Source organism: Condylura cristata, unplaced genomic scaffold, assembly GCF_000260355.1.
Source record: "Condylura cristata isolate star-nosed mole 26May11 unplaced genomic scaffold, ConCri1.0 scaffold00032, whole genome shotgun sequence".
NCBI classification, from domain to species: Eukaryota; Metazoa; Chordata; class Mammalia; order Eulipotyphla; family Talpidae; genus Condylura; species Condylura cristata.
Window position 1 is genome coordinate 10943307 of NW_004567133.1, and position 12437 is coordinate 10955743.

The following is a 12437-nucleotide window of genomic DNA, read 5'->3' on the forward strand; positions in this document are numbered from 1 at the left end:
CGCCGCCCCTGACCTGCGCGGCTGGGCGGGAGCGAGGTCAGATTGGGACACGAAGACGCCGGGGCTCAGCTGGCCTTTCCGGTCCGCACTGGTCCCCGCGAGCTTGAGTGCCTTTGGTCTGGACGAGGCATTTTCTTTTCCGGGAAAGGGAAAGGGGAAGAGAGAGAGAGAACAGAGGGGGAAGGGAAGCAGTTTGTCTCTGTCTGGGGTTACTACGTGGAATAACCAGCTTCAAGCGCCCAGCAACGTGCAAGGGGGTGCGGGACCTTTTTATTCACCAGCTGCTGCTCCCTGCTCTGGCGCTTTCTCCAGCCACAGGCTTGGCCTCTCCTGATGAACCCTCTCTGCCCCCCCCAACCCCTTATCTCAAGCGTGAAATCACCACAGCACTCGTCCCTTACCCCCTGTGCCTCCGATGCCAGGTCGCTTTGGTATTTCATTTTATGGGTGCACGGCTGGGCATCACCCTGCTTCCTGCCAGACCCTCCTGGAAGCCAGCTTGTCAAAGTCATGGGCGCTCTCTGGGCCTGAGCCTCGCGGGCCCCAGGCAGGGCTGGTGAACGGATCCAAGCTGAAACGGATGTGGACTGCTCACACAGAAGAAAGCGAGTGGAGACAAGGAGTGACAGGCAGTCCAGTTAGGAGGGGGCCTAGGAACTCCTGGAGGAAGCAGGGCAGGAGGGACAGCCTGTGAGAGGCCTAGTCCTCCCTTCCCTCCTGCCCCTCCGTGAGCACACCCAGCTTGAGCCTGGCAAACACTTCCTCCCTTGACCATTCTCGACTCTTCTCCCCCGATTTTCTTTTTATTTATTACTGCTGTGTTTCTTGAGAAGTTCTCTTCACAATATGGTCTTCATTTTCCTCTTTTTTAAAAAAATAAATATTTATGCATTCAGAACTTGGGTGCAGGCCAGAGGTCAGGGACAATGAGGATTCACCAGAGACAGTGGGGAGCAGAACAGGCAAATTGAGGAAGTACACTGCTGAGGGGGGCAGCGGGTGGGGGTAGGGTCAGGAGAGGTCTGCTGCACCAGGTGGGTCAGCTCCCTGGGCGGGGATCTAGCCTGCACTGAAGCAGCTGTGGCCAGCTTGCAGGGCTGCGCCTTAACGGGCTGAGCCACTGGGGAGGGCCACTTTTTCCTTTATCTGCATCATATTCCCAAGGTTATGCAGAATGCCCTGATGCTTGATCCGGGAGGTACCAACTAGGTGCACAGCAGAATGACCCCTTATGAAATCTACTCCTGCTGCTTCCTTTCAGCAGGATGGCCCTAAGGGGTGGTGCTCCCCAGCAGTGCTCCCCGGGACACCCTCCCAAGGGCTCTGGGGGGCTCCGCTTAGGGAGCCATGTCTCTATCTCACCTGCTGAATTTATTTAATTTTTGTTTCCTTTTTTGTTGTCATGTTGATTTTTTTTATGTTCCTTCTTTTTTGCTTTCATCTTATTTTGTTTTTGCACAAGGGGCTTATTTAAACCCCCAAGTAGATGGTTCTCACTGCTTTACAACCTATTTTTCTAGATTGCTCCAGGATCTGCTTCTCTCCAGCTTGCCCTGCGCTGCTTTCTGCTGGGACACGACCCACTGTTTTCCCTGCCCCAGTCAGTGCCGTGACAGCTCCAGCATGTTCCAGGCCAAGTTGTCTTCATCAGCGGGGAACACTGGTGAGCCGTGGTGCTCCGGGAGCTGCAGGGGGACCTGCCGTTGTCGGGTTTTCCATGCCTACTTTCAAGTAGCTTTGTGCAGCAATTTTTTTTTAAAGACTTATTTATTTATGCTTACAAAACTGGGGTACAGGTGGGAGATGCAGGGGTGGCGAGCAGATTCACCAGAGACAGTGGGGAGCAGAACAGATACACTGTCTGATATACACTGCTGAGAGGAACAGCGGGGAGACAGGAGAGGTCTGCTGTGCCCTGTGGGTCAGCTCCCTGGCCGGGGATCGAACTCATGTTGAAGTGGCTGCAACAATTCTAAAACATTGCGCGGCGTTGCCACCTGTTTTCACCTCCTTCCTGATGCTGTGCGTGTGTCTGTGTGTGTGTGCATTGAAAAGGGAACATGGCATTAAAAGAACAATTATCTCAAGTATTATGGGATAATATGACAGGTTTAAGGAAGCATGTTGGACATTCCCAGAGCTATGTAAGAAACAGATTTTAGAACATAAAAGTCTAAATCACTTAGAAGAAACAAAACATCTCACCTGTGCTTCAAACAGGACCCTATTTTGTGCTGCTAAAGCAAAGATTCTGAGTCAGTGTCCTTCTGGCATGGCTTGATCCAGGAGCTCAAACCAAACACCTAGCTTCTCTCTCTCTCTCTCCTCTGCTTTCCACAACATTGAAACTAGGCTTCTGGTGGCCCCTGATGGCCCTCCTCGTGGACAGAAGGACAGAAGCTTTTCCTCTCTTTTCTACAGAACAGAGAAAAAACTGCTTTTTCAAAGTCCCAAGCACACATATTCCTCCCTCGTTTCATGACTTGTTTTTCTCCAATGAGGTCTCGGTTCTGATCCTTACCCATCCTTGTGGGCCCTGGCCATGTGGCTAAGCCTGAACCAGTGGCGTGAGAGTGGGCTGGAGCAGGTCCCACAGAGGAAGACTGAGTCCTCTCAGCAGAGAAAAGAAATCAGATGTCAGGCAGGTAAAAAGTGCCAGGCATCAGGTTGAGGTCAGAACTTATATGTATCGGGCAGTGGCTTCAGGATAGACTGGAGCAGAGAAGACAGATCAGGGCCATTCATGGCACCCCCTTGGGGGTGACAGAGGACTTGGGGGGGGGCTGTTTGGCTTGACGCAGTAGAGTGTAGCCTAGTGGTCTGTGCCCCAAATGGTGAATTCTTGCTGCCACTTCCTGACCTCTCTATGCCTTGACTGCCTGGGGCTGGGGGTGTGGGAGGGTTGAAATGTAGAGGGTCAAGCTATGGGGTTCTTCTGGGGGTTATATTTTAAACTGTTCTAGAATGGACTGTGGTGACATACAAAAGACGTTGACCTGTGCACCTTAAATGGCGAGTTGTATGGTATGTGAATTATTATTTTGGTCAAACTCTTAAAAGACGGTCAGTGTTGGATCTCCCTGCACCCCCCCCCCGCCTGCCCCACACTGGGGGGGCATAGAACTTCACAGGGTCTTGGGGGCTCACCATCTCTTAACCTTCCATTCCCTCCCCCATCCTGCCCTCACCTTTCTGAATAAGCCCCACTCTCTTCAGTGACCCCCTTTGAGGGTGTCTCTGTCCTGCCCCCGACTGCGTAGAACAGGCCTCTCCAAGAGAAGAGCAGAACATAATCACAGGAGCCCATTCCCCTCACGGACCCACCCAGAGTACTGTGTGACCCCATGTCTGGGCACCTCAATCCTTCTAATTACCCCACATGTTCTGCTCCTCTTTTGGAGAGGCCTGTTCTATGCAGTCGGGGCTGTGTGTCCAGGTGAGAGGCGCATGGGGCGCTGGCGTTTGTCAAGATGATGGCCGCCTGCCGGGGCTGGGTGGCTGAGGGGCTGAGCGGGACAAGTCCTTTCAGCCCCGCCGTGCTGGGCCTTGAGGCGGGTTAGGGGGCCACCTAGGCCCCCCAGATGACTGTCGAGCCATTCGAGTGTAGGAAGCACACCCCATTGCTGCTGGGGTCCCGGCCTGCGCTGTGAAGGAACCATGAACAAAGCCAAAAGATGGGGGTTGTGTGGGGCAGGGTGATGGGACTTGATGGGTGAACCACCCCCCACCGCTGCCCACCCTGCCAGGTAGGGGTGAGATGGGGGTTCCAGTCAGTCAGGGGCGTGAAAAGCATGTGTTGCCTAAGACACCCTTAAGTGACTGCTTGACTTCCCCAGAAAAGACCGGGTGTTTTGCCTCCCAGCAGCCCATGCAGCCATGCTGTTCCTGTCAGGCTGGACTAGCTCAGGTGTGCTCCAGGGGAGCCAGAGGCGATTGGTCCTGGGGCCATGTTGATGGGAAACAGCAATCTTCAAATATTCACCACACCAAGGGGTGGGGCCGGGCCTCAAGCTGGTTCCAGCTCCTGTCTCACGCTCACCCCAAGGCAGCAGCCCCCTCTGCATTGTTTTGGGTCTCTCCATGTTTCTTCCCTCCTCCCTCTGCCGTGTGCACGTGCTTGAATTGTCACAATCCGGAACACCCCTGCTGCACTGCAGACCCCAGCTGTTCCCATCCATCTCTGGGGCTCCAACTTCCTTCCAAGCACTTTCTTCTGAGAGGTGCAGATTGCCACATTGGAGGCTCTGAGGGGTTTGGTTTAGGAGGGGTCTTTTCTGTTTAATCCTAGTAGGCAAACTCTAATTGGAGCTTCGGGTGCCTGTGGAGAGATTAGGACACCACCCCGAAAGTGACTGATTTCAAAGCCAGGCACCTTTTTGAGATCTGAGGGTTCTGAGACCCCCATGGGCTTACTCAACATGGTGGCAACATTCTCAGCATCTTTCTGAGGCTCCTTGCAGCCTACCTTGTCTCTCTTGAGGTCAAAGCAAACACTATGTGAGACCCACCTTCTCTACCAACCTGTCCCTCTCTCCCAACTCATGAAAATCATTCATTTCTGTGGCAGGACAACAAAAGACAGACTAATACAGGGCCAGTGCTATGGGCTGGATCTCTTTGTCCCCCAAAATCTGTATGTGAAACCTACCCCCCACAGTGATGGCAGCAGGAGATGGGAGCTTTTGGAGGTAACTGGCTCAGGAGGGTGAAGCCCTCACAATTGGGCTTAGCACCCTTATAAAGAAACCAGAGAGAGCCCGCACCCCTCCTGCCTTGTGGGGACCAGCAGGGAGCAGCCCTGTGTGGATGAGGGTGCTCTCCCAGACACCAGACCTGCCAGCTGATCGTGGCCTTCTCAACTCCCGGACCGTGGGCAATAAATGTTGTTGTTGATAAGCCATGGAGCCGGTGGTGTTCCGTGACTGTGGCACTCGGGTTAAGACAGCATCCAGTTGTGCAGGAGAGCTGCTACCCACGTCTGGGGGTGGGGCTAGGGGTACTTTGGGAATCTGGAATCTTCAGAAGGAAGGAAGCCCTCCTTTCTCTTGCTTTCTATCTCTTGGAGAAACTCAGACCTATTTAAATATAAAACATTCCGCGTCAGGCATGGCTGGATCCAGCAGCTCAAATGTAGCCACACTGGGTTTGTGGAAGTGCCTAAGTGCGGAGAAACCAGGTCTCCGGGAGGCCGAGCAGTTTCCCGCTGTGTCCACCAGAGTGTGGGGAAATCCCAGCTGGGAGCTCTGGGGTTCTCTCCGCTGATTCCTGGGGGCGTTTTCTTCTTCCTTGACTGGAAAGATGCCAAGTCCCAAGTGATCCCCTTTGGGCTGTCAGGACACCTCTGAGCATTTGAGGGACGTAGGAGAGCAATACTTTCCCCTCTGGGGGATCAACGGCTCCAGGCGGGCAGTGTGGTGTGGGGGTGACTCTTGGGGCTCCGCCTGCCTGCTGCGCTGCCCTGCTGCCTGGAAGCCTGGACAGCCGTGTCCTGGCGGCCCGTTTCGGGCCAGGCCTGCGCGTGGGCACGCCTGTCTAGAATCCATGTCAATAGTGACTAATAGGTTTCACTGCAGCTTTTCTACCCCCGACCCTTTAGATTTCACAAACCGGTTAAACAGATTTAACGAGGATTTATTTACCAAGGGACTCTGGTGCCAGGTTCTGGGAAGATAATGGGGCCCAAGGCAGACACAGGCCTCCCCGAGTTCCAGCAGCAGAAAGTGGGACTCTGCAGGAGCCCCAGCTTTTCACTTTGCCAGTTAAGGCTTAAGGAGAGAACCCTCCCATGATTATCATCACCGTCAGTTTCTCTCTGGGAGAAAATGGTTAATGGTTATTGTAACACCCAACAGAGCAGCAGAGCATATTCCTAGGGGACAGATTTTCAAAATGACGCCTTAGAACCACATTCTATGCAAATGTAAGTTTTTGGAATTCAGCTCCATAAATAAAATGCTCTGGGGTGTAGGGGCGAGCACTTTAAAGACATGGCCTTAAAAACGGGAAATATCAAATGAGTCCCTCACCCCCGTCTTGGGCATCTAGCCAAAGAACACAGCACCATCAACTCAGAAAGTTACAAGCTTCCCCGTCCTGCCTGTGGCATTATTTACAACAGCTGGGATAAGAAAGCAACCTAGGTGCCCTGGCTCAAGCAGATGTGGGCTAGTCACACAAGGGATTGCTATCCAGCAGAAAGGAGAGATGAAATGGTTCCCGCAGAATGGAAGGACTTGAGGGGATCTTTGAAAGCTGGGCAAATCAAGAACTGTAACAGGGTGGTCCCCAGGGAAAGGGGAAGTTCCAGGTTCCCTGCCCACCCAGAAGTAGGGTGGAGCTGAGGAGAAAAAAAGAGAGAAAAGGAATCAGAAGAAAAAGAAGGAAGCAGAATGGAGAGCCAGAAGGAGACCTGCGGAAGCCACATGGAGCAGCGAGCATGTGAGGAAGAAACCGGGCTTGTTTCCTGACCCTGGGCTGGTTAAGGCAGATGTGGATGAGAGACCTGTAGGGAGGTGACTGTGGCTGTGTTTATATTGATTTTGATTTTGCTCTTTCCCCCCCCAGACTTGTCTGGCCATTTCTGACCCTTTTCCATGGGTCCCAGCCCAAAGGTGTTTAGTCTTGTGGCGGTCCTCAGGCCTTGCTTTGGGCCAATCCCTTTTAGGTGGACTTTTGCCCACGAGGGGATGGGTCACTTCAGGTGTTTGATATAGAAACTATATTCTTTGTCTTCCGTGTTATACACTCACTGTATTAAAGTCCCTTTTCATTCAAGTTTTATGTTTTGTCTTGATGCGGCGGATGGCAGAACCCACGTAGAGCAGGCAGGTTGAAGCTCCAGGGGTGCCCCCTCCCCCTGCCCTGTCACAGAAGGACCCATATAGGGTCATTACATATTCAGTAGTAACGTAAGGAACCAAAGCGGAGAATGATGGACAACACCACAAATTATCACACGCGGTAATGGGCCGAGGTCTCGGAGGTGAAGATGGATGGGAGAAAGAGAAAAGATGGTGGTGGCAGAAAAGGACATCCGTCCTGCGGGGGGAAAAGTGGGGGCACTCTCCTCACCCCTTTACCAAAAGAGCTAGTGCTTGCGTCTCCCACTGCGCTTGGCCCCAGCTCCTCCCTCCCTGTGCTATGCAGAGACAAGTTTGTTCTCCCAACTTGACTGCACACTCCCACCAACTCCATCCCTTGCAGCCAGTCAGACTGCAGTGCCAGAAAAGGCCTCAGTGTGGTGAGTGAGACAGAGCAACGGGTTCCAAATAGCGACTTGCAATCGGATTTTCATGTGGTGTTCGTCCTCAATGCTATATTTAGTTTTTTGCGAGCAGGTAGAGAAGAAATGGCAGACCTGCCCGTTTGCCCCCCACTTAGATTCTGCCATGGCCGCTGAGCGTGAACTGTGCTCTCTCGGCTGGCCCCTTCTATTCCCCTCTCTCCACTGGTCAGTCCAGCTTACATTTTGGACACATTTCCAAGGCACCGTGAGATTGATTTATTTATGCATACAGAACTGGGGTACAGGCCAGTTCACCCCGACACGCGTCCGCACGCTCAGCTCTCCCTGTCCAGTCTAGCACGTGCTCATGCATGCTCTGCAGAGGTGATGTTGTGATCCAGTGAAACGCACAAGGTTAAAGTTTAGGACCATTCAATGAGTTTTGACAAATGTGTAATCCAAACCTCTAGGCTGATTTATCAAGGGTAATTTAAACTGAAGAGAATTTTCTTTTGTTGCACCCTAACTTTGCAAATGTTTTACCCTGTAAATGAGACCACTGCAAATTGGGTTTTATGAAAAAAATTCCCTTTGTATATCTCATGTTGCTCTTTAGCTCCAGACCTAGGAAAATCATCTTCAGGTTTGCTTTTGGATTCAAACTGTCAACAGAATGGAGATAAAGTTAAAAGCTTCCTCATGGCCCCTCCCTGGTGACGCAGCAGATTAAAGCACAGCCCCAGAAGCTTAAGCCACTTTAGCACAAGTTCGATCCCCGGCCCCGGAGGTGACCCACATGGCGCAGCAGACTTCTCCTGACCTGCCCGCTGCTCCCCTCGGCAGTGTACTTCGTCACTTGGCCTGTTGTGCTCCCATTCTGTCTCTGGTGAATCCTGTCACCATCCCTGCACCTCTGGCCTGTACCCCAGTTCTGTATGCATAAATAAATAAATCTTAAAAAAAAAAAAAAGCTTCAAGTTCTGTGTGGTGTGGGCAGGGTGAGTTAAATCATACTAAGTGCTTCATTAGAATGTGACAGTTGAGTCGTAAATTCTTGGGACACACTGACCTTATCACTGCCCTCCTCACAGGAGGCAGAGAAGAGGGGGCTTCCTAACCCATTCATTTTGTAACAGCGACTTTCTCAACATGATTTTTGGTCCTCTTCACTCCTGCATCTCTTTGACTCCCAGGTCCTCCAGAAATGTCACGGCTGTCAAAATTCTCACCCTAGATGGGCAGACAATGTCATGAGCGAGCTTGGAGCCATCAAATGACTCAAACTAAAAGAACTGGAGCCGGTGGGGCCGGGGCTCTTACTCTGTGTCACATTTATAGTGTAAATCTCATGACCTTGGATTTAATAGCACACCATTTTATGGGCAACAAATTGCATTATAGACTCATTGCCTCGCTCATGGCTCTTCATCTCTGCCAGGCAGAACGTCCCTCTGACTGACGCTGGTTTCATTATCCATGACTGTTACGTAAAAGGGGCTTTGCAGGAAGAACATTTTCTGGTGAAAAGCTCTTTGTCGATGGAGGGCTACTTTGCTGGACATATGAAGTAAGATATTCATGCTTTCATTCGGTCAATTTTAAATTAGGAATTGAGCAAGTATGCAAGACAAACATGGTCTCTGCTCTCACACACAACTTACAGTGTCTTTAGAAATACAAACATTTAATTAGTACTCACACAGGCAATGAATCACAGAAGCTCAGAATCACAGACTGATCCCCAGAACCTCTTGGAGCAGCTCTGTTGCCTGCCAACTACTGATGATTGTCCCCTAATATTTATCTCTTCTCTTCCCCAGTAATAAAACTGTTTTTTTGGCAGGAGCCATGCTTTCTAGGAGAATGACTACATTTCCCAGCCTCCCTTGCTGCTTGCTGGAGTCATGTGACTCCAGGACCAAGTCTAACCAGTGAAGGGAAGTTTCCCTGCACCACCAAGCAATTCTTCCACACCAGGGGGGGGTGACCCACAGTTCAACTCAGTTTTGGCAACTCTCTACCCAGGTAAAGCATATGGCTTCGTGGGCTAAGGGCGCTTCTCACAAGACTTCTGGTCCCCTGCCCCTGACTTCAGGTGCCAGCCGGAAGCTCAGGTTGTCACCTGCGCTCCTGCTGACCAACTGCAGATAGGAGGTTCCAACATTACCCTCCTTGGGTCTGACTAATTTGCTGGAGCAGTTCATGGAACGCAGAGAAACAGTTCACCTCCTAGACCGCTGGTTTATTAGAAGAGGATAAAGCGCAAGGCCACCCGATGGAAGGGCATCAGAGGACGAGGTACTGGGAAGGTGAGGAGCTTCAAGGTCTTCTCCTGGGCCCCGCTGCCCTGCATCTCATGCTCATTAACCCCGTTCTTTAGGCTCCTTCTGGAGTCTTCAGCATAGACATGATTGGTCAAAACATTGGCCATTGGGGATCGAACACAAATACGGTCATGGGGTGAAGTAAAAGTTCCGTCCATTTAATTTTGAAATAGGTTCCTGATCCAAGGGGTGCTGTCCCAAACTGGCCTCGTTTACATAACAAAAGACCTTTCCAACTCTTCATTTAGGCCGCAGTTCCAGAGTGTTAGGAGCTCTGTGCTAGGAACAGGGACAGGATGAAGACCAAATGTATATTTCTTTTATTCCCCCAAATACATGTTTCTTACCATAAATCACAACATCACACCATGTGACTAAGTTCCAGCCGATGTTACGTGCAGAAGTGGAGCGTGCTGGTTCAGATCATGAAACCAGCACACTCTTTTCTCCTTTTACTCTTCCCATGGGTTGAAATGCAGGAGACAGGTGCAGCGTCTGGCACAATAGAGTCAGGGCAGCGCCTAAGGACTGGGGGAGCAGTGAGATGGAGGGGGCCTGGGTTGCTGACACCAAGACTGTTTCATGAGACGAATAAGCTGATTATTAGATTTCAGTCACTGTATTTTGGATTTCAGTAACAATGGCAGAACATGCCCTAACTAATAATCCACCCCATCACCTGTCTTCCTTATTAAAAGAATCCCGTACTTATTCAGCTGTCAACTTAAGGGAAAGCTTACTGTACTCCTACCGCAAAGGAAGGTCCTCATGAATACAGATCAATCAGGTAATGTCATTTCTCTTGTCAGTGATTGGTTTGGGTCTGGACATGATGCAATTCAAAGCCATGGAACTTGCAGAAAGTTCTGTGGAGGATTTCTAAAACTATTTCCAGCTCTAAAAGAGAGATATAATATACAGTACTAGGCATGATGCTCGTCTATCTTCTCACGGATTTTGGTGTATCTGGATGTGATGTCTGGAACTGTGGCAGCCATTTTATATCCAGGAGGAACACTAAACTGTAGATAGCAGAGCAGAAAAATGGAAGGAATCCAGTGGTAGATGGAGCCACTCAATCAGCAAGCCTGAAGCTACTCTGCCTCCACTTCCTGTTTGTCAGGTTGTAACATGACCTCACTGTTTAAATTGGCCAAGTCAGGGCCCTCCCTGGTGGCAGGGCCATAACACTGCAAAGCTGGTCATGGCCACTTCAGTGCGAGTTCACCCTAGAGGTGACCCATATGGCACAGCAGCCCTCTCTCTCCTGAGCCGCCCGCTGCTCCCCTCAGCAGTGTACTTCGTCAATCTGCCTATTCTGCGCCCCGCTCTGTCTCTGATTGGTTTGGGTCTGGACATGATGCAATTCCAGACCCAATTTCATATTTGGGGAGAAATCTCTGCATCTCTGACTTGTACCCCAGTTCTGTATGCATAAATAAATGAATCTTAAAAAAATAAATAAATAAATTAGCTAAGTCAAGGTCTTCATTCTATCGCTAGTAACCAAAAGCATCCTAACCAAATACCATGGTATGTAGGATGGAGAACAGCTCTCAGCTCAACTCACAAAATGTCTCAACTTGAGGCCTACTGAAATCCAAACCTTTGCTCTTTCATTTCTCCAGGATTCCATTTACCAAGGGACTCCTGCACAATTTACCCACCTCCGTTCGCTTTACCTGGCAGTGAACCATTCATCCTCCAGAATCAGCTCAGCAGACATCTTCCCGAGGAGCCTTCTGTGCCAGACCCGGTACAAATGGGCCACCCCGATACAAATGACCCCATCTGCACACCTGGGCTTTCACTGCATGCCATGTTTCAGCCCCGGCGGTGACAGCCCTGTTTTTGTGGTTGGTAAGAGGTAGCCCCGGCACACACTGACCAAGGGCTCCCTTGAACAGAGCTGACTGAGGGTGCACAGGAGGGCAGCTGGCAGAAGCTGGTTTCTCTGTGGGGTAACACCCCTGTGGGCTTACTTTGGTGGATGGAGGACAGGAGAAAGGAAGGAGCCATTGGCTGTATGGCTTGCCCTGTTTCTCCCCAAATGTGACAGAGAAAGAGGCTTTAGGCAGTGCTTTGAAGACTCCTTGGTGGCAGGAAACTACTGATGTTTGCTTAAAAGCTGAGATAACTCAGTAATGCTCTCCCCTCCCTACCCTCTCACTCCGCTCTGCCTCACTCTTGCTTCCTTGGGGCTGCACCCCCATAACACATTCATATGCAAGTTATACCTGTAGATTTTATTTTCTGAGAACTGGGCTCCAAGGCTCCCCTCCTCGTGGGGCCACCTCCTCTGAGACTGAGCTGCAGGGAAGATAAGAACCTGTAGGGAGGGAGGTAGCGGCTGCCAGCACAAGAGCAAGGAGATCTGCATCGCTGCTAGGCACACTGCAGCTTGTGTACCCCAGCATCAAATGGGGAACACCCCATTCTTGGGTAAGCTTCTTGCTGTCCTTGCTTCTTCCTCCCCCTCCTGAGCTGCTGTGGTTTCTAGTTGCCTGCCCCGTGGCTTCTGCTTATTTATGGCTTCTGCTTAATTTTGAGTTCTGCTTCCTCATGGCCTTTGCGTCCCATTCAGACTCCTGGAGAAAGAGGCTCAGGGCACTTGGCCACCATCCAATCCCTGCTGGTCTTGGCACAGCTGGGTGTCAGGCACCCGTATTACTGGCTGATGGGTCCTGTCCCTGGAGTGTGATGGATTGGAGTGTGATGGATCGGAGTGTCTCTGAGGAAGGGAGGACAGCCTGGGGCTGACTTGTGTGTGACAGAAGCTGTGTGATAGTCATGCATAGTAGAGCCACCAGGAGGTTTTTTTTTCTTATTTATTTATTTGTGCATACAGAGATAAAGCGCAAGGCCACCCGATGGAAGGGCATCAGAGG